The sequence below is a fragment of the Bombus huntii genome, unplaced genomic scaffold (assembly GCF_024542735.1).
Source record: "Bombus huntii isolate Logan2020A unplaced genomic scaffold, iyBomHunt1.1 ctg00000110.1, whole genome shotgun sequence".
Lineage (NCBI taxonomy): Eukaryota > Metazoa > Arthropoda > Insecta > Hymenoptera > Apidae > Bombus > Bombus huntii.
Genome location: NW_026099363.1, coordinates 21,839 through 44,400, shown reverse-complemented (window position 1 = coordinate 44,400; position 22,562 = coordinate 21,839). Strand labels below are relative to the sequence as shown.

Here is a 22,562-nt window from a genome sequence, read left to right as displayed (position 1 = left end):
CGATGTGAAGGGCTGCAAAATAGGTATTGGCATTTGCTATGATATTAGATTCGAGGAAATGGCACGCATTTATCGGAACAAAGGTACAGTAACTTAATCGATCAATACTTAACTAGCAAAAAATTAAATATCTTTCTTAAATATATTCTATATAAAATTAATATAATCTGTAACTCTGTATAAAAAGAAGCTTAATTTAAAAAACCAGTATATTTGCTGAAAATGAAACAAATAAAAGAATTAAAAGCACAATAAGAGGACTGTCCTCGCATATTCAGAAATGATGGAATGTGAACCGTGCAACTACGAAGTTAATTGGTATTCGGTGGCTTCATATTTCCTGCTTCTCTGGGTTAGGTTGCCAAATGCTGATATATCCAGCGGCATTCAATATGACCACTGGACCACTGCACTGGTCATTACTTCAGCGTTTCAGAGCGAATGATAATCAATTATACGTTGCCTGCATATCACCGGCTCGTGTTCCTTAAGCAAGTTACGTCGCATGGGGACATACACAGTTGACCAATCCCTGGGGAAAGATTCTTTACGATTTGGAAACTCAAGAGAATATGGCAGTCACCGATATCGGTAATTTACAGCTTAAAATTAAAAGCGAGAGATCCATGATGTAATTAATTTTTAGTCTCGTTAATTTATCGATTTAGCCATCTTCCTCTGTATTTGTTGAATTTATTAGTAAGCATTACTTATTACTTCGTATGTTTCTTTTTTCTATCAGATCTAAAAGTTGTTGAGGAAGTAAGGGCTCAGATACCTACATTTTCTCAGAGACGTACAGATTTGTACGACACTGTCTGTAAGAAGGAGTAACTCTACACTAAAACAGAAAATGTTTTTTTATAATATTTCTACTACGATATCCTTTTTTTGTGAATTATTACTAATTTCTTATCATTTGTACTAAATGAATGACTCAATTAAGAAAACCAAAACGTTATAAATAATAATCTGTATATCTTGTGTATCAACATGTAATTGGATATTATAATAATATAGGAATGCTATAATAATATAGGATAATAATATAGGAGAATAGTAATATAGAAAAAAACTACATGCTTTTAAACACCTTTAATATCGATCACATAAATTGTTATAATTCACAATGATTACGCATACATAAAAGACCCCTTGATAGTAAAATTTACGATCAAAAGGCAATTACGTATCGTTTAACAACATTTAATTTATAACACCTTTTAAACATTTAGACAGATTAACACATAACACTTCTTATATATAAACATCAATTCGAAGTTATCAGCTTGGAGAAATTGGTCGATTAATACCTGTAGATTGTCTGTCTCGATGAAAGACTTAAAGAGAGCAAAAACATGATAATGCCGCTAATATAATATTCCTTCTTTCTTGTATCTGTCTGCCTCTCAGGTCGTTTTACTAATTACAATAAGTAATTTCGCCTTCTTTGCGCTCTCTTTTAACGCATTCGAGACCGAAAGAAATTCATATCAGTCAGTAGGCAAGGGTATAGTATACATATTTTATATATAACTTATGTAGTAATGTATATATCATGTTAATTTCATATTTTTTTCAATATAGAATTATTATATATATATATATATGACTGTACATAATACATTATAGAATAACATAGTATATAATTTTATATTTTAAAAATATGAGGCATACTATTTAAGATTGTCATCGATTTAAAATCAAAGTATGAAAAGGATACCCTGGAGAGAGTAAAACACAGAATCATTCTAACTAAACATTCAGATCGTACCGACACCTAGGTATCGTCTTACAATTAAATCTCGGTCTCGAATGGATTAAAATGAAATACATACTTGCAGCTTCAACATCTTCAATATCGAGAAGATTCAAACTTTACAAATAAATGTAAATTGCGATGTAAAACAACGCGATGTAAAAAGGGAAAAAGGAGGAAAGAAGGAACAGGGAAGCAAAGAGAAGAAACGAATTTTTCATTTTCTCTTGCCAGGAATATAAGATGCTAAGTAATCTTCCTAAGTAATCTCCTCCAGCTTTTTCTAGTTTGATCAATAATTATTAGTACATGTTAGGAAAACAAATAGAATTTTTGTTCTCAAGCGAGGTATAATCTAAATTTTGTATGTACACAAAAATGTTAAATATCTGTAATAAACATGGTATAATCAATTTTTTTACATAAAATTATATTGTATAGGCTATTGTTATTTAAACATTTTAAATTGGATGAAGAAAAAAAATGACGCAAATAAAACGTAGGACATTTTAATTAAAGAGACTAATATAGAGATTTATCTACTTAACTGTGATTAAATCATCTCCACTTAACGCTCTACCTCTTCTATTAATTATGCTTCGTTAAACTATGATTACAGAGGATGGGTTTTTTGATAAAATGACATTCTGACAAATATATATAGATCGATATATATAGATATAGATAGACAAATATATAGATTCTTACAACAGTAGTTATGAATGAACAGTAGTTATTGTATCAATTCCGTTCTTCAGAAGCTTCATTTGTGAAAAGACAATTCGCCAGAATATGGATTCACTGTAGTTATAGCTATAGGATTTCAATCTAGTTGACAGACTTGCTTTACGTAGAGAATATCTGTCTCTTGTTCTACCTTATCGCGATTCTCTCCTCATCTTATACGCTTTGTCGAGCAAAGTAATATTGGCATATATCTCGGCTCTGGTTACAATCATTAGTTTCCGCCTAAACGGTTAGAATCACATAGCTCGCGCTCTACTCTCGTTTATTCAACATTCAGGCCATATGGTCGCATGCGACGAGTTTTATGTTAATTCCGACCGATTACAATACCTTTCTTTCGTTTACAAGGAACGACGAGACTGGCAGTTGCGTGATTTCCAATGCAAAAGCCGCGATATCTGCACGATAACCTAACCTCAACCGATTTTGTTGTACTATTCTTACGTGGACTTCGTTTGTACCACTTTCGTAACAAAAATAGAATACGTAGAACACAGCATTCCGTTATGCGATATTGTCGATTCCTAACATCCGAAAAATCAGAGATAATTATTTCCCTACAGTTGTACATTTGTGTGAAAAATTACGAACGTAAAGTTGTTTGGTGCATGCACAGTCCTCCCCTCCGCTGCATTTGCGTGGACATGCTAGAAAGATTCACTTTTCCACGGTGAAACTGTATGTATTATAATTTCATTTTTACAAAGGTCGAACATCCTACTATGCATAAATTTAATATTAATATAAGCAGGTTTCGTGTTAAGTATTACATCTGACGTATAAGCACACGTGTGTACGAGCCTTGGTTTTAAATGTCTTATAGTAGACACCGAAAAGATTATTCAGTTGGATATCTGACTCAATATCAATATTTTACTAGGAGATAACATGTTAAGAACACGTTGGTGGATGGCATGGGAGATGATGAATGAAGACATACTTCTGTGAGATACATAAAATAGTAGTCAGAACGTATTTTGGCGCTTGGGGACAGCAACAGCTTTTTTTTTTTTTATTTATTTGTTGGAATTACAATCAATTCTCGCGTTGAGAATTTTCAGTAATTTTTCTGGCGTGGCGCAGTGACATGGCTGTTTATTTACAATAAGTTAATACTTATTATAGATAGGTATAATTTATAAGTATTATAAGTAAGTGCATTAGCTTAATTTGGATAATTAAATGAATCTAACGTTTAGGTCTAGCGGGTAGTGCCTCTTCAGCCTGCGAATCTGGTCCGTCGTATCGAGTAGTCCAGTGATTAGGGGGTTTCGGTGTTTCTTGACTCTTTTGCTATATCTGTCGCTATATTTTGCTATTTCCTCTTTGACTGTAGGTATCTTGAGGTCGCGATGGATGGTTTCGTTGGTAACATACCAAGGTGCGTCTATTAAGGCTCTTAGCGTTTTCGATTGGAATCGTTGTAGTATTTCGATGTTGGAGTTACTTGCTGTTCCCCATCGCTTCCTATATCCCTATATTCCGTACTTGCTTCGCTTGGTACTTTTATAATTTTCGCAGTTACAATAAAAAATTTAATTCTTAACAGATTAAAGATTTAACCTCTTGCTTTATAGTGTACAATAATTTTTTTTTTTTTTTTTTTTGTATAGGTTATGTGATCCATAGTTTGAGTAAGCAGTGCACACACACACACACACACACACACACACACACACACACACACACACACACACACACACACACACACACACACACACACACATATTTACGTGACAAGCTTTCATTTCAATCTATATTTAAGATTAATATTTTATCAGTTTCTGTTCGTAACAACATCGAAGTAGTCAATAAGTTTGAGGAGTATAATTAAGGAAGCTATGAAGCAAGAGGTTAAGAACAAATTCTGAAAGAGGTTATGTACAACTCAGTAGTACTGCTTTACATTACTTTGCGAATTACTTTTCAAGCATAAAAATAGTTTAACAGCCACTTATAGTTACTTCCTTACCATTACATTCATTAAATTCGTTTGATTTTGTAAACTAAATAACCACGCTGACCAGCCTCTTATTTAAAATAGAATTATTTTGTCATATATCCAACAGTTTACTTTCTCTTCGTAAATATTATTAATAATTTTATCAATTTCGTATACTTCCATCCTTCGTATAAGTGACAATAAATCAGAAGAGCTTCATAGCAATATTGAACAACATACAGTCAACTACAGCACCATTAGATACATCCACCATACAGTCAACTACAACACCATTAGATAACAGCAATACAATAGATTATTATTTTCTACGTGTCATTGATTCATCATCATCATTTTCCATTTTTTTAGCATATGTAAAAACGTATCTGACGTAATCTTACCTCGCTCTTTGAGTACAAAAATCCATTCAAATGAAACAAAGGGAAAAGAAATAAGAAAACAAACACTCACATACGAATCTTCATTACATAACTGTATGTACTCCTCGAGGTATAATTACTCAGACACGTTACAGCGTACCTTCTTCGTTCCCTGATGGCTGATGTTGATCGTTGACGTTTATAGTGAAAGAATTTCGTCAACGGCGCCATCTGGATCCCTGTTGAAAAATTAAACTAGCCGCAACAGCACCATTAAGCTCATCACCCAGAGTAGCTTTTGTTGCTGAGTCGTGGAGGAATTATTATCATCAACGACATAAACTTTACCAGTTCCGGTAACGTTCTTCAGGTGATCCAGACATTCGAAATCACAACATTCTTTTCCAAGGCGAAATTTTCTGCATGGCTGTAGTAAAAAGAAATCGATCAATTGTACAGATCAATCGTCACTCGACTGCTCGAGAATTCAGGTCATCCAGAGAATAGAATAGAGACGTGGAAAAATGTAGTGCGATCATCGCAGTGGGAGGAAATAGGGGGATAGGGACCAAATGAATGAACGAGATGTTAAGGACAACTGACGATAAGTTCTTCTTTTGTCGGGAATTGCATGTTTGTGAATGGTTTGTGGGTGGTTAGGTGGAGAGAATTGAAGAGTTTGGAGGTGACTGGAAGAGTGTTTTGGGCAAGGTAGATTGCAGAATGGTTGCGGTAGCATTGTGTTAATTATGGGTTTGTACATGTAATCTTTGTATGTATCACTACATACAACCTAACGTATATTTTTAATAATACATCAGAGTTTTAGTTATTTCATAGCTATGAATTTTATACTCTATAATCTTGACGTTTTATTTCACAGAAGCGTTTGAATATCCATAAAAATTAAATGAACCAATGTATTCATTATCTTATAGAGAAGATATATTATTTTTAATTATGTTCCAATTATTTATCATGATCCTGATTTCCTTATTCTGAAAATTTGAAAGGAAGTTTTGTAGTTTGATACTTTCAGCGACAAAGGGTCAATATTGCTTTAGTATATTTCGTCACATATACATGTATATCTATATGAATTGAGGACTGCTTCTATTTCTATGATAAGAGTATTACGGTGTTAAGCTCATATGTTTCTGTTTCTCCACTCGCGCTGCGCCATAATATCCTTTGATATTTCCGATCCTCTGGTCGTACGAGGAATTGCCGATACATTTTCTCGATGTCGCCAGTGAGTACGTACTGATGAGCGCGGAATCTAATTAATATACAAAATAAATTGTGAATTGATTCGAGAATATAGGATTTCCCCATTTTCATGATTATCGTGATTTTTGTATAAATATATTTTTTAAGATACTAATAATTAGGTACTTATAAATTAGTATTATCAATTATTTTGCATTTATAATTCCGCCTCTAGTATAAGTGTTAATTGAAAACTAACTTTATGTTTCAAAAAGTACTAGCAAAGTCGTTGAGTAACAAGCCACTGATGCTAACACAAATAGCATTGTCGTAATTAAATATTTCTAAATATTCATTTTTCATTTTGAACCTGTAGAAACAATTTATTATATATACTATTAGCTAAGTAATTGCATATTTAATTAAGTCGAAATATAAAACTTAGTTATTTTAATAATTTAAAAAATAAAAAACTGACAAACATTTCAATTTAATTTATGGTTGGAACAAAAGACAGTTATTCTTCATTAATTGAAATATTGCAATGCAGAGTACTTTCCAAAATACGCCGAGAGTATTCCTGATGGTGAAACGAGCGTTGCTTCATCGAACGCAGCTAAAGAAAACAACATCTATGTAGTTGGTGGTACGATGCCTGAAATAGAGGGCGCTAAATTGTACAATACCTGTACTATTTGGGGTCCCGATGGAACTTTGATAGCAAAACACCGAAAGGTAAGTAATATATTCCTTTATGGCTTTGAATTTGAAAATATTGGGGTGAAGAAAGTGACTCTATCTAGGAATAATTTAGGAATATACATATGTACATACGTATACTATAACCAATTCTATAATTTACGGTTTATAAAATACGTTATGATACGGGAAACGCCCATTTTTGTTGTAATGTGTTTGTTGTTGTATAAATTTTTCACATACTTAAAATATTATTATACTTATTTTTTCTCCTTTTTAAACATTATTAAATGATAAGATTTTTTAACAAAAGAAAGTGATAAAAACGCTGTCAGTTATTAAATAAAAAATAATTAAAGTTTAGGAGTTGGTAACTTTGATATTAAATTACAAAAGTTGCAGCAATAGAATTAGCGACCACATTTTTATGTTATTAGGTACATCTATTCGACATCGACATTCCTAATAAGATTACTTTTCGAGAGAGTGATTCACTCAGTCCTGGTAACTCCCTAACGACGTTCGATGTGAAGGGCTGCAAAATAGGTATTGGCATTTGCTATGATATTAGATTCGAGGAAATGGCACGCATTTATCGGAACAAAGGTACAGTAACTTAATCGATCAATACTTAACTAGCAAAAAATTAAATATCTTTCTTAAATATATTCTATATAAAATTAATATAATCTGTAACTCTGTATAAAAAGAAGCTTAATTTAAAAAACCAGTATATTTGCTGAAAATGAAACAAATAAAAGAATTAAAAGCACAATAAGAGGACTGTCCTCGCATATTCAGAAATGATGGAATGTGAACCGTGCAACTACGAAGTTAATTGGTATTCGGTGGCTTCATATTTCCTGCTTCTCTGGGTTAGGTTGCCAAATGCTGATATATCCAGCGGCATTCAATATGACCACTGGACCACTGCACTGGTCATTACTTCAGCGTTTCAGAGCGAATGATAATCAATTATACGTTGCCTGCATATCACCGGCTCGTGTTCCTTAAGCAAGTTACGTCGCATGGGGACATACACAGTTGACCAATCCCTGGGGAAAGATTCTTTACGATTTGGAAACTCAAGAGAATATGGCAGTCACCGATATCGGTAATTTACAGCTTAAAATTAAAAGCGAGAGATCCATGATGTAATTAATTTTTAGTCTCGTTAATTTATCGATTTAGCCATCTTCCTCTGTATTTGTTGAATTTATTAGTAAGCATTACTTATTACTTCGTATGTTTCTTTTTTCTATCAGATCTAAAAGTTGTTGAGGAAGTAAGACAAGACGAAATTTTTTGCATGTCTGTAGTAAAAAGAAATCGAATCTGGTCCGTCGTATCGAGTAGTCCAGTGATTAGGGGGTTTCGGTGTTTGTTGACTCTTTTGCTATATCTGTCGCTATATTTTGCTATTTCCTCTTTGACTGTAGGTATCTTGAGGTCGCGATGGATGGTTTCGTTGGTAACATACCAAGGTGCGTCTATTAAGGCTCTTAGCGTTTTCGATTGGAATCGTTGTAGTATTTCGATGTTGGAGTTACTTGGACAGCAACAGCTGGTGATACTGTCATACACCTCCATTTATAAACTTTCGAAAATCGATGTGACCTTCAAACTTTAGTGTATTCTGTTTCACAGCACAAAATGTTTCCGAAACGTACGTTTATTGTTACAATAAACTTGACTAGTGGCTCTGAAATACTATCCTTGAAAAAACAATGGGGAAATTGGAGCAAAAGCAGAAGGAAATAAACAAAGACCTTGTTGGTTCGTAAAAATAAAATATGCTACAGGAAAAACTTTTTCCAACGGATTGAGATGCGACAAGCTTTAAAAGCTATGACGCGAATCGAGCGTTTGTCTACAAGAGCGCATTTTCGGTGGATATATATGTCGGAATGACATTGGGGATAGGGTTGTCGGTGTTTGAGGAGTCTTCATTGAAGGTAGCCATCGTTGCGGTGTAACGAAGATACGATTTATTGACACAGGTATGAATAACACAGGTTTGACAATCTACCACGGCGGTGAGACGTCCGCGACACTAGTGACAATGGTCTCCGGTTCGATAACGAATCCGCGGCCAACGGGATGACAGATGGGCGTTCTCGCTGAATCTAAGTCTGATTCGTAAAAATAATTGCTGAGCGTAAAGACGTTACTCTTTGGTCGACGGGAGCGCGTAAAAGAATGCCCGTCCCGTCCCGATGATGCCACAGAGGAAAACTATAATGGGGTGTGTCTAAGGACACGAGATCATCGGATTCGTCGAGGAAAGCCTTCGTTTAGGAAGTAAGGGAAATTGACGTTGCTGCTAATTGGTCAATCTCCATATCGGTGGTTAGAAAAAGATGGTAGCCGCCCTCGAGGGAAAGTTGCTAGTGGGAGACGTCGCTCGTTGAAAAATATGTCTCCCCTATCTTCCCGTAGTTGGGACAAAGACTGTTTGTCTGTTTGAAGGACTTTAGTTAACTAAACCTTAAGATTTATAACGGGCCCTCGGGCTAGCCGAACATGTACTGCGGAGACGCATCGACATCTGGCAATCATCTTACTCGAAGAATAGGGTCTGCGTGTGGCGAGCCACGGGACAGAAACCGTGGGAATGTTTACTGTCGCGTGTCGCCACGAATATTTCTTTTAAGGAGAGCTATAGAATTACTCCATACCTTTGTTAGGCAAAGCGTTCATCCCTTGACCGCGGCTACGTTGGGCGACAGACTGTCACCTCGAGCCAAAGCTCACCGTCACTAATCTCGAACAATTACAATCGGATTGAATAACTACAATAGTTTAGTTACAGTTATAGTAGACTTTAGATTGCAATGTTGCGGGGCTATCCAAAGGTTCCGGTGTCCTTTCATCTCCGACATATAGATATACATGTATATGTGACGAAATATACTAAAGCAATATTGACCCTTTGTCGCTGAAAGTATCAAACTACAAAACTTCCTTTCAAATTTTCAGAATAAGGAAATCAGGATCATGATAAATAATTGGAACATAATTAAAAATAATATATCTTCTCTATAAGATAATGAATACATTGGTTCATTTAATTTTTATGGATATTCAAACGCTTCTGTGAAATAAAACGTCAAGATTATAGAGTATAAAATTCATAGCTATGAAATAACTAAAACTCTGATGTATTATTAAAAATATACGTTAGGTTGTATGTAGTGATACATACAAAGATTACATGTACAAACCCATAATTAACACAATGCTACCGCAACCATTCTGCAATCTACCTTGCCCAAAACACTCTTCCAGTCACCTCCAAACTCTTCAATTCTCTCCACCTAACCACCCACAAACCATTCACAAACATGCAATTCCCGACAAAAGAAGAACTTATCGTCAGTTGTCCTTAACATCTCGTTCATTCATTTGGTCCCTATCCCCCTATTTCCTCCCACTGCGATGATCGCACTACATTTTTCCACGTCTCTATTCTATTCTCTGGATGATCTGAATTCTCGAGCAGTCGAGTGACGATTGATCTGTACAATTGATCGATTTCTTTTTACTACAGACATGCAAGAAATTCCGTGTTGGAGAGCGATATTGCGAGTTCGAGTGCCTGGACCATCTGAAGAACGTTACCAGAACTGGTATAGTTTATGTCGTTGATGATAAGAATTCCTCCACGACTCAGCAACAAGAGCTACTCTGGGTGATGAGCTTAATGGTGCTGTTGCGGCTATTTTAATTTTTCAACAAGGATCCAGATGGCGCCGTTGACGAAATTCTTTCACTATAAACGTCAACGATCAACATCAGCCATCAGGGAACGAAAAAGGTACGCTGTAACGTGTCTGAGTAATTATACCTCGAGGAGTACATACAGTTATGTAATGAAGATTCATATGTGAGTGTTTGTTTTCTTATTTCTTTTCCCTTTGTTTCATTTGAATGGATTTTTTTACTCAAAGAGCGAGGTAAGATTACGTCAGATACGTTTTTACATATGCTAAAAAAATGGAAAATGATGATGATGAATCAATGACACGTAGAAAATTATAATCTATTGTATTGCTGTTATCTAATGGTGTTGTAGTTGACTGTATGGTGGATGTATCTAATGGTGTTGTAGTTGACTGTATGTTGTTCAATATTGCTATGAAACTCTTCTGATTCATTGTCACTTATACGAAGGATGGAAGTATGCGAATTGGGAGAAGTCAGGTTGAGAGATGCAAGATTTATACGCTCGTTCTGTCAGTTATCCCAGTGTCTGTTACGCGATAGAAAATGAACGAACTGAATAATAAATGCATTATCGGCATGAAGATTGCTTGATGTAGGCCACCGCTTTTTTTCTATCCTTCCGATACCATTTTTCTTTTTTTTCTTTTTTTGCGAAACACTTTGCTAGTCGTGAGAAGCAGCAATTCCCTTCTGCGAATCAATTACGGTTCACGAGAAATTGTATTATAGCCTGGAACGTATTCAAATTATCTTCAATTATTCTCGGCTGTTTCCATTTCCATTCGTCTCTTACGTAAGTACTCGTTTGATGTACGTACATAGTGAGACAATAATCGTTAACACCTTTAATGTCTTCAGTATTATAGAATAAGACGCGAAAATACGTTGAAACCTGACTTTTAGATTCGCGAGACTCTATAAGGCTTCGAAAGTCTCTTGTTTCAGGCCGAATAAAAAATTGTAGATGAAGAATTACATTGCGAGGTCTGTTAAGGAAAATTTTAAATCGTATCGTTGTAATAGGATTATTTCAGAGAGGGAAATTACGTGTTGCGTGCGAAGCCACGAGCTTTCTTTCAGGCTAATATACATAATTGTCCTATCGAACTTTCCATCTAAACCGTTGCGCTCACACGTGGATTTTGCATTTCAATTTTCTTACTTACAGTCCAGTCCAGTGAGACCAAGTTAAATTTTTCAGCCCTCCGAGGTAGAATATGTTTTATAGAGAGACGTACAACGCCATGAAGGGGAGACAGATCAATAAATTGGGTTATCTTTAAATTACTGACAATCATTTCATCGACGCGGTTTCACCGACACCGAGTCCCCCGGCAACGTCTGTCAAAGCTTATTTACCGATACACTGAAATCAACCACAATCATTTTACCGACCTCTTCCTTTGCTGACAGTTATTATACTCGCTGTCATATGTTATCGTTGATTATACATCTTTATTTACAAATTCGTTCCTGTGTATAACGAAACAAAGGAAGAAACGAAAATGATACGTTTCATGACGCATTGTTAAATTATTAATTAACGAGAGTTACATATCTACATGAATGCTTTGAAATGTCAGTTATAATTCATGAAAATGGATACAAGCCATTTTACTATACATAAATAGAATTATAAAGACATGTTACGTACTAATGCTTTTACGAAATATATTTCTGTATACGTTTGACGTTTCTGTATTATTCCTTATGTGCTTTCTGCTCTTGTGTTTAGCTCGTCGGAAGTAAAAATACGTTAAGCGAATCAGCTAATCTATTCGAGCGTTTCAACGGCTCAGTCTTCTCTTATGCAACTACCAAAAGAGAAGATAAGTCTTTGGTTATACAACATTTCATAACGTCCAAAGTAACGGGGTACTAATTAGTTGCAACTTTAAGACAGACCAGATATCAGTCATCGTCCGTAAATACATTTATTACGATCGTTTAAAGTTTAAAGAAACACCGTTATAAAGTCGTAATACGAGACAAAGCGAAGAGAAAGTAAACTGTTGGATATATGACAAAATAATTCTATTTTAAATAAGAGACTGGTCAGCGTGGTTATTTTGTTTACAAAATCAAACGAATTTAATGAATGTAATGGTAAGGAAGTAACTATAAGTGGCTGTTAAACTATTTTTATGCTTGAAAAGTAATTCGCAAAGTAATGTAAAGCAGTACTACTGAGTTGTACATAACCTCTTTCAGAATTTGTTCTTAACCTCTTGCTTCATAACTTCCTTAATTATACTCTTCAAACTTATTGACTACTTCGATGTTGTTACGAACAGAAACTGATAAAATATTAATCTTAAATATATATATATATATATATATATATATATATATATATATATATATATATATATATGTACTACTCACTCAAACTATGGATCACATAACCTATACAAAAAAAAAAAAAAAAAAAAATTATTGTACACTATAAAGCAAGAGGTTAAATCTTTAATCTGTTAAGAATTAAATTTTTTATTGTAACTGCGAAAATTATAAAAGTACCAAGCGAAGCAAGTACGGAATATATGCGGAATATGAATCGCTCAACTAACCAAAGAGCGGCTCAGTGACAAAATTAGTAAAGTAAAGACCACAAATATTACAACATTATATTCTACCACAAAATAATTCTCTATACAAAAAAGGTACACAACGAATCGATTTTTCACAACGATAAGAGTCAACAGAACCAATCAAGACCAGACGAGACTCTCATAAGACAACGATATCAGAGGGATCAAATCAGCGACTTCAATCTATGTTACAGAGTATAGTTATCAAGAAAAATTGCTCTTTTCATGAAAAGTATGGTAATGATACTCTTATAACACATTGTATATCTGGCAGTCGGATGTGCCCGTGGCCATCGGAAATGTAAAGACGACGCTTTTAGAAAGTGATAGCGCCATCGCGTATTAAAAACGCGTTAGAAGAAGGACGGTTTCGCTATCCAAGGCGAATCGAAAAGTGTGCGTGTTGCGAGAATCAGAGTTGATCGAGACGTCGAAGCATAGAGTCGTTAGAATTGAGTTGCGAGTGTTGTCGAGTGTTAGAGTTGCTAGTGAGAGAGAGAGAGAGAGAGAGAGAGAGAGAGAGAGAGAGAGTTACCAAATAGTTGTCAAGTTATTTGTTGTAAATACGAGCGTTGCATTTAGTTTTCCTGTTAATCAAACATCGTTTCTCTGTCTAACTAATATCTGTATTTTCAATCCATTATTAATATATTCCGATATTACAAGTGGGGGCTCGTCCGGGATTGAATAAGACAGAGAAACGATACGATTTAACGGAGCTATTTCTGCGGGAGTAGAAAAGAATAGAATAAAATGGCAAACGTTGAAGACGAACGATTGTCGGGTGAAGAGGATTTGACGCTGGAGGAGCTGAGGAGTAAGCTCGCACAGATGAATCTGCCTATATCCGGTGCGAGATCAGTGCTGGTTGCCAGGTTGAACAGAGCGTGCAAACCTGGTCGATCTACTCCTAAGGATTCGAAGCGTGGCGAAGAACCAACAAACCAGCGAGATCTAAGAAGCAAGCAGAGAGCCGAACGCAGTCAAGAGGGAGAGGAAGACCTCGAGAAGCTGAGGACGAAAGAGCTGAGAGCGCGTCTCGTTAGCTTGGGGTTGAAGGTAACGGGAAGAAAATCCGAACTACGCGCGCGGCTACAGGCGGCCCTAGAAGAAGACGATGTATCGTCGGAAGAAGAGAGCTCCGACGAAAGTGAAGGCGAGGACGATAAACAAGGCGCGCGAGAATACAGGAGAGGCACGCGAGCGGTGTATCAGGACCGCGATGAGTAGCAGCAGAAGGTATGCGTCGGTTCGATGTTGAGTCTTAAAGACGTGGAAGACTCATTAGAGAAATTCAGCGGGGATGATCTGCTGAGGGTAAATCAGTGGGTGGAAGACTTCGAGGAAATGGCAGAAGTGTGGGGTTGGTCAGACGCCCACATGGTGGCCTATGCTAAGAAATTACTCGCAGGCTCCGCTCAGGCCTTCGTACGACAAAAACGATGCGCGAAGTCCTGGGCAAAGCTAAAAAAGGCGTTGAGGAATGAGTTTGAAAATGTAGTAAGCGACCAACAGATACATGGCGAGTTATCCCATAGAAAGAAGAAAGCAGATGAGAGTCTGCAACAATATATGTATCACATGTGCGGGATTGCAAAACAAGGAAGGGTTGATACGCAATCCTTGATAGACTACATTATTCAAGGCATTCCCGACGAGGTCGCGAACAAGACTGTGCTATACGGAGCCAGGAATATCGAGCAATTAAAAGAGCGTTTCAGGCGCTACGAAGCGATAAAAAGAGATATGGAGATGAGGACGAAATTTGAGGAGCCGAAGAGTAACAGGGTAAAGCCGGTGGCGAAGCTGTCCGAAACCGAGAGGAACAAGGAACCCGGTCGATCTGGAGATGCGAGGAAGACGCGATGCTACAATTGCTTCAAATGTAGGGAGTACGGACACATCGCATCAAGTTGCGACAATTTGGGTGAGCCCTCAAAAAAAGTTTACAGCGTGTTTCGGTCGTTACAAACAAGGCGTGGTAAGGATGTTAAGATGGAAAATTTCAAATTGAGCGCGTTGATAGACACCGGTAGTGAGCTGACTCTAATGCGAGCAGATCAGCATGTGAAAATCGGAGCGCCCAGATTAAGTCGGGAAATCGTTGGATTTGGCGGTGTCGGTTCCGGAAGGAATTTTACGCTCGGGAAATTTTCCACGAACATTATTATAGACAATGAGTCGTACTGTATAACCATACACGTAGTTCCAGACACAGTGATGCAACATTCGCTTATTATTGGCGCAGACTTTTTGGACACTGTTGAAATAAGTATAAAAGGGGGAGAATCTTTTATTAGTAGAATAAAGGACGAAAATCCCGATGAGTGTCCGGAAGTCCTCAAGATAGATGTAGAGACACAGGCGAGTGAGATAGATTTGTCACACGTTAAGGACATGCAACATAGGCTAAAAAGAGATTTGAAGAGAACCAAAGCATTGCTAAGAGACGCTCAAACGATGCTGGAGAGATCGAAAGGTGACTCGACGGGTAAAGCAGCTTTACGACAGCTGAAGAACCAGTTAGAAGATGCAGAATGCGCTAGAGCAGTTGCAGTTAAAGCGAAACAGGCACTGGAGCAAGAACCGAATGAGACGCAGGCTTCGTTGCAGGAAGTACTGCGGCAACGTTCCGAAGCAGAAGATCGTGTTAATGTAGCTAGTCGCGAACGAACTGAGCTACTGTCGCAATTGGAAGAAAATAAAGAAGAGTTAGCAGAAGTTTTGAAGAAGTATCGGGCAGCTGTGCAGCAAGTGTCGGAGGAACGGAGAATAGTGGCAAGACACGTGGTGATTGGTAAAGTGGACCACGAGATGGTGTCCTCGTCGGATTCTTGCGGCCAGCAGGAGGACTTAGCGAACATCACGAGGAGGAAGAATCTGGCTAAACAACAGCAACAGGATGTTGTTGATGATATTTGCGAATTTACTGAGAAGGATAGCGTTGCGGATGTGAGGGTTGTTTCAAGTTTTCGGATAGACTCGAAGAGAGTGAATGCAAGGCGAACGAAAAGACAAGGGAAGTCGCACGTGCGGAATCCCTCCAATAATATCGATATACAGAGGATGTGGATGACGAGGACGACGATGGGATTGTCGAGGACACGATGAACGTGAAGACCTTCGAAAAAGAAGAGATCATAGTCTCGGTAGATGGTAAGTTGTTAACGTCTTCCATGTACGAACCGAGCCTACGAAAATGTCACGATGCTGCCACGACGATCAAAGCCCCTGACAAGAGTGAAATGGGTAAACAAACAACGGAGAGGAAGATAGAGGAAGAGCGAAAGAGGAGCAGTAGCATCGAGGACGAACAGGCCGCGGTGTTCCAAGAGGAACGAGATCAGCTGCGTGCGGACGCAAAGAGACGGATTGAGGAGATCCAAATCCGAAACAAGCGGGCGTATAACAGGAGACGCAAGAAGGCGACAGCATACAGGACGGGAGATCTAGTGGCAATCGAGAGGATGCAGAGGGGTCCCGGGCTAAAGCTGCATCCGAAGTTTCTTGGACCGTATCGGGTGATAAAAGTCCTGCGAAATGACCGATGCATAGTGCAGCGAGAGGGGGAGCACGAAGGGCCACGTACAACTTCCACGGCAGCCGATCACATGAAATGGTGGAATGCTGACGATAGTGATGTAAGTGCGAGCGGCGATGATGAGCACATCTGAGGGCAGATGTGATTGTCAGGAAAGGCCGATTGTAATATCGTAGAATAGCTTTGATTGGAGATCGGCTGAAAATAGAAAAACCGTGTACGTCGTGTTTCTGTGGTTCGTTTACATTTAAGAGTGCCTACGTGACTAAAGGCACGTAGTTGGTAGTTCTTACATAGGTATGAGGGAAACAATAGACAACGTTAGAAGAAGGACGGTTTCGCTATTCAAGGCGAATCGAAAAGTGTGCGTGTTGCGAGAATCAGAGTTGATCGAGACGTCGAAGCATAGAGTCGTTAGAATTGAGTTGCGAGTGTTGTCGAGTGTTAGAGTTGCTAGTGAGAGAGAGAGAGAGAGAGAGAGAGAGAGAGAGAGAGAGAGAGAGAGTTACCAAATAGTTGTCAAGTTATTTGTTGTAAATACGAGCGTTGCATTTAGTTTTCCTGTTAATCAAACATCGTTTCTCTGTCTAACTAATATCTGTATTTTCAATCCATTATTAATAAATTATAATTAATCGAACAAAATTACACCTTTAATATATTCCGATATTACATTACCGTGATGTAATATTTATCATGCTTATTTTGTACGTAAAACGAATCGTTGGAATATTCCCGAAGCTAACGAAGCATTTCCCAAAAGTTAAACCGAAGAGATTAACGCGAATAGTTAAGTGAAATTTTTCCATTAACTTGCTGACCAACCGGCAAATAAAAAATCATAAAAATTGTTTCAATGTGTTGAGGTCACGCATAACTTCTTTTTTCATTGACGATTACCAAACAGGTAAAATTTCGAAATTGTACGAAGGCCACGTGACCAGATCGTATTGGAATTTGAAGTGCATGGAAAAAGACAACTCGAAGTACAAACCTTGAGCTGTACTACTCGAAGTACAAACGTGAACTAATGGATGCAGAAAAGCAATTAACGCCAAACATCCGAACAGCATCTTGGAGCCCGTCATTGTTCTGAAATAAAAGAAGTGACGAATTAAAAAGACGCAGGACTAATAATAATAAAGGAAACTTAGTTCGTATTATAAATTGAATTTACATCAGAAAAGAAGCACGATCAAGCGAAACAGATCGTAGAAATGACAAATATCATCGATATACGTTTCAGTGTAATTTCACTTTTGAAAATTATTTAGTTTAATACGATCGTATTCATCGCTCCGAAACTTTCATTGTGCTGCAATTTGTGCTGCGTCTTTTTAATTTCTCTATCTTTCTGTGTTTTCGGAAAAATTACTTGAAAGATTAAGAATTGCTTGCCTTATTTTATTTTCGATTAGTTAGGATTTGATTATTCCAGGTAAGGTTTATTATTTATAACAGGTTTTATCACTTGTTTATTATTTAGGAGTTTGTTATTTTAGGATTAGTACCTTTTAGGATTTCTTATCCTTCGAGTTTCTGTTTCAGATATCTAGGTCTATTTCAAGATGTTTTATTACATTAGGATTATTTATTCGATTAAGATAATTTAAGAGTTTCACAATGTACAAAGAAATAATCGCGTGAAATTTAGATTTATGCTTTAAACGTATTAAACACGCGGTAATTTCAATGTCTATAGCCTCGAACGTGTTCTGATTAGTTGTGTCATTGTCTGTGACATTGAAATCACAAAAATCCATTGCAAGTGTGCTGTCATGCAATGTGGATGTAATTGGGTTTTTTGGGGTTAGGTTGGGGTTAGGTTGTATCATCTGATTTGTACAGTACTATTTTAACGCAAGGACAGGAAAGTTATTATATATTTCCCGTCCATTATTTGAATCGTTGTGAAGTGTAACGAATTATATTCGATTCGAGGAGATGTTAATGAATTACCCATTTCATATGTAATTACATGGAAATAAAAATCATTGCAAAAGTAATTGATCTAATGACAACGGAATTTCCAATATTTTTTTGTTTCGTCACCTCTTTTTCGTAATATATCTTTTATAGGTACGTGATTTATTAATCGTTCGAATGGAAATAATTATTCGTATAATATTCAAACGATTCTAGCCATAAAATAAATTAAAACGATACCTGTCAATGATATGCAATCTGCGTATGACGTCAACCTCGATCTATGCTTATACAAGAAATTTTATCAATCAATGACTAGATATACAATAATCAAATATTATAAAATTTCCTGAAAACCTTTAGGTGTTAATATCTTTAATATTTGCAAGTTATTGTTTAGCGCTAATTAGTTAGAATGTAACAAGTGGTGTACCAGAATTGAGATAATTAAGCCACACGAACAATCTTATTTAGATCTTTTTAATTTTTTAATTCTCTTTTGCTCTAATACTTCGTAAAATTAATCTTCATTAGCTACTACACTTCATAGAATAACAAGAGATAATTTTTCTTATATAACGTTTCATTCATAAAATCTATCATTAAAGTATATCTTCATAAAAATATCATTCCATACTAACGGTATATTTGGCGTCATACGAGATAACAGTTACCAGTGATGACATATGTAACTTTATAAAGATATCTCGTTTTATTATATATTAAAAGAATGTACTCATTGCTGCTATATTTCAGATGAAAAAAAGGCGGCAACGATTTTACAGTAAAATCGTTCGTTTACAACTGATTCATTTACATTTCATGATAATACTGTGCATTCTGAATATGCTATGATTTGGTTTAAAATAATAAATAGTCCATTCTTGCATACTATTGCTCCAGCTTTACTTGTATTTTCGATATTGGTATAAATAGAAAGACAATTAATGTCGTTCGAGTCTATTTTCGGATCATTTATATTACGTTTAATCCATATAGTTATCATATGAGACATAGTATCGTAAAATTTGGAAGAATAAAACGTTCGTACAGGAAGTACATTTTATAAGAACTCCAACAAATCTGCGTGTGCACCTAAAATACAAACTGATAGTGATAGTGATTGTTCATAAGTTTATATACATTATCTAATGTCAATCGAAGGTATCAATTCTTTTTCTCCATAAGAGTACTTTTTCATTTATATGTGTTCAAAAATACATGTGTTCAACCGTGAAGCATATGTCACCTACAACGAAAAAGAGTTTTCCTATACTTAATATTTCCTTTATATACCTATGAAAGTCTATTCTTCGCGTAGTATGAAATTATGAATAAATCTGGAATATTGTTCAATCTGAAAAGAAAAATAACTTATTGACATCATTCATTGATACGAGATTCAGAATGTTTGTTTTGTCTTGCAGAAAAAGAAGGCAGCCCTCCCTTTCTTTTAATGTGAAATAGAAAGCGAAAATTTGAAAACAGATTTTTTGGAAATTTACTTGCAAATATCGTTTTCAATATCGTGATTTTCTTCCCAATGGTACTGTACTTTCAAATTTTCCAGTATCCCTCTAAAAACAAAAAGTCGAACCTCGTTATTGTTAACGTAGGCATTACAAGGAAGAGAAGTATTAGAAAGCAGCTCCTTTTTATTATGGATTTCTTTATAATCATGTAAATAAGAAATTCCGGAAATTTTTTCCTCAAGAATTTAATTCTTGTGTTTTGATTGATAATTATTACACTGCATACTAACTTTTCGCATACTGTTCGCGTCTAACAGTTTCCTAATAATAACTACTTCAAAATTACATATGTTCTTGCACGAATTCAAAAGTACGTATGATACAATTACAATTGATTCTAAAATAATAATTATTTAAAGATATTAAGATACTAATTAAACGTTTCACTGTATTTCAAAATCTGGAACAACAAATTTTTATTTATAAAAAATGAAACTGTCTTTATATATTCTTTGTCATGATGCTATTTCTTATTACCGTGTCGACATTTTTTAAAATTCATTTTGTTATCTCTACGCAATAGGAAAATTCATATACTGCTTAATATTTTTTGCATATTATCCATCCACCGCATGATATCTTCTGAAAAATCAAAATATTAATGTTATATTATTACAATGCTTCTTAAATATCAATTTTTGACAAATTTGAAATCCAATATATTTTGCACAATTATTATTTATCAAAAAATTCCAAGTTAGTAACTTTCTTTTCAAATGGCAAATAACATATACTTTGACTTACCTGTAAGTTTTTGTTCCTAATCATCATTTCCTCTTATAGAACATCATTATTGTTCTTATAATTACTACCAGTGTCATAGATATTGTAGTGGCTACAACTGAATTAATAGAAAATGATAAATAACTGTGTATAACACTAACACATAATTGTGTATAACAATGACACATAACTTTTACTTACATATCTGTCGATAAGGGATTACTTACTGTGATATCCTGTTGATGTTTCTTAAGGCACTTGATTAGGTGCGATACGGTATCATTCCTTATGGTATACTGTAGATAAGTATTTTAGAAAATAACAAGAATAAATCTAAATTATTCAGAGGTTCCAGTTTCGGCTTAGACATAAATACAGGACCATTTGCAAAGAAGAAAGGGTGCGTTTCTACAGCCTCGTTATAGTAACCATGAATACCAATCTCTGAATTACTGGTTACTAAACATAAATATCCTATAAAATTTAATATATTTCTTTAATTTTTAATACATACATGAGTTAGTAGTTCTAAATTATGAATCATCCTACCTGTGATATTACGCTTTTCCTTATAATATCATCACTCGAGTGAACAACATTAAGATCATGTAAACCATGTCATCCTATCTTACTGTGAAGATACTTAGTTATGTTATCTAACATTATAAAAATATCATCAAATTCAAGTCCTTTTATTCACATCACATGGCCACGACGATCTGGTTCTTCGTTATATAATGTTCTAAAATTTGTCGTATATATAGGATGTACAAACCGTGATATCAAGGTATCAGTTCTTCCTTCCCAAGGGACAGTTTCATTAAAATTCTGATAGAATTAAAAATTAATTATTAATATTCTAACAATCATATATGTTAAATACGTTATAGTCAACGATATATACCTGAGCGAATGTAGGGGTGATTCCTTGATAATTATAAATGTCATCAGCCCACATCATTGTGCCACTTCTTTGTACTCCAGCCTCTAGATTAACAGCCTAAACAAACATACGAAATTTTATAGAAGCTGTACAAAATATAGTATATATGCGCAATATTGAAGCGTTCAAGGGGATATAAAGGTAATGTACATCACATACACGTGTACTCTCATGCAACAAAATACAATTAGATTTAATAGTATAAGCTCTTTTATTCATCATAATAGATTGGAAATTTAAGTGTCTTACGAGGGTGAGTAAAAAGTTACCCGCTCTGTCGGTGTAGAATTTATTTTAAGCAATTGTCAAAAAAGACATACATCATTTTTTGACATAATCACTCGATTTCTGTATACACTTTGTCCATTTGCCGAAGGACCTTTGTATTTTCTCATTAAAAAATGTTTTGGGCTGAGCTGCGAACCACGAATGCATCGTCGTCTTCACCTTTTCATCAGCTTTTTCGGCATCCATCTCGCACAAACTTTTTAAAATCCAAATCTGTCGTGCACTATTGCATAAGCAGAGCCGTGGCTGATTTGCAAATGATTTGCCACATTATCCAGTGTCACTCGTCTATTCCATAGAGCATAAGTTCATGAGCACGTTCAATGTTGTCATCGTGGATGTGGACGGGCGTCCAGCTGTTTTTTCATAACACTCGTGCGATCTTCTTTGAACTTTTGTGCCCATTCAAACACACTTCGTGACAAAACACTTTCTCCATAATGTGCATTAAATCTTTGATAAATATAGGCATCAAACATAACCTCCGACCACAAGAAACGAATCACAGCATCCTGCACTGTTTTCCTGCAAATCACCATTGCAAAGCGCCATTACT

General features: G+C 35.8%; 1 long non-coding RNA gene across 1 annotated transcript; it reads right to left on the bottom strand.

Annotated features, from left to right (window-relative positions):
• Nucleotides 1–21,384: 21,384 nt before the first annotated feature.
• Nucleotides 21,385–22,124, bottom strand: LOC126877016 (uncharacterized). Its single transcript, XR_007694684.1, has 3 exons — nt 21,988–22,124; nt 21,680–21,775; nt 21,385–21,603 (listed from the first exon to the last, which is right to left on the bottom strand). It is a non-coding gene; the product is annotated as an uncharacterized LOC126877016 (long non-coding RNA).
• Between the last annotated feature and the right edge of the window lie 438 nt (nt 22,125–22,562).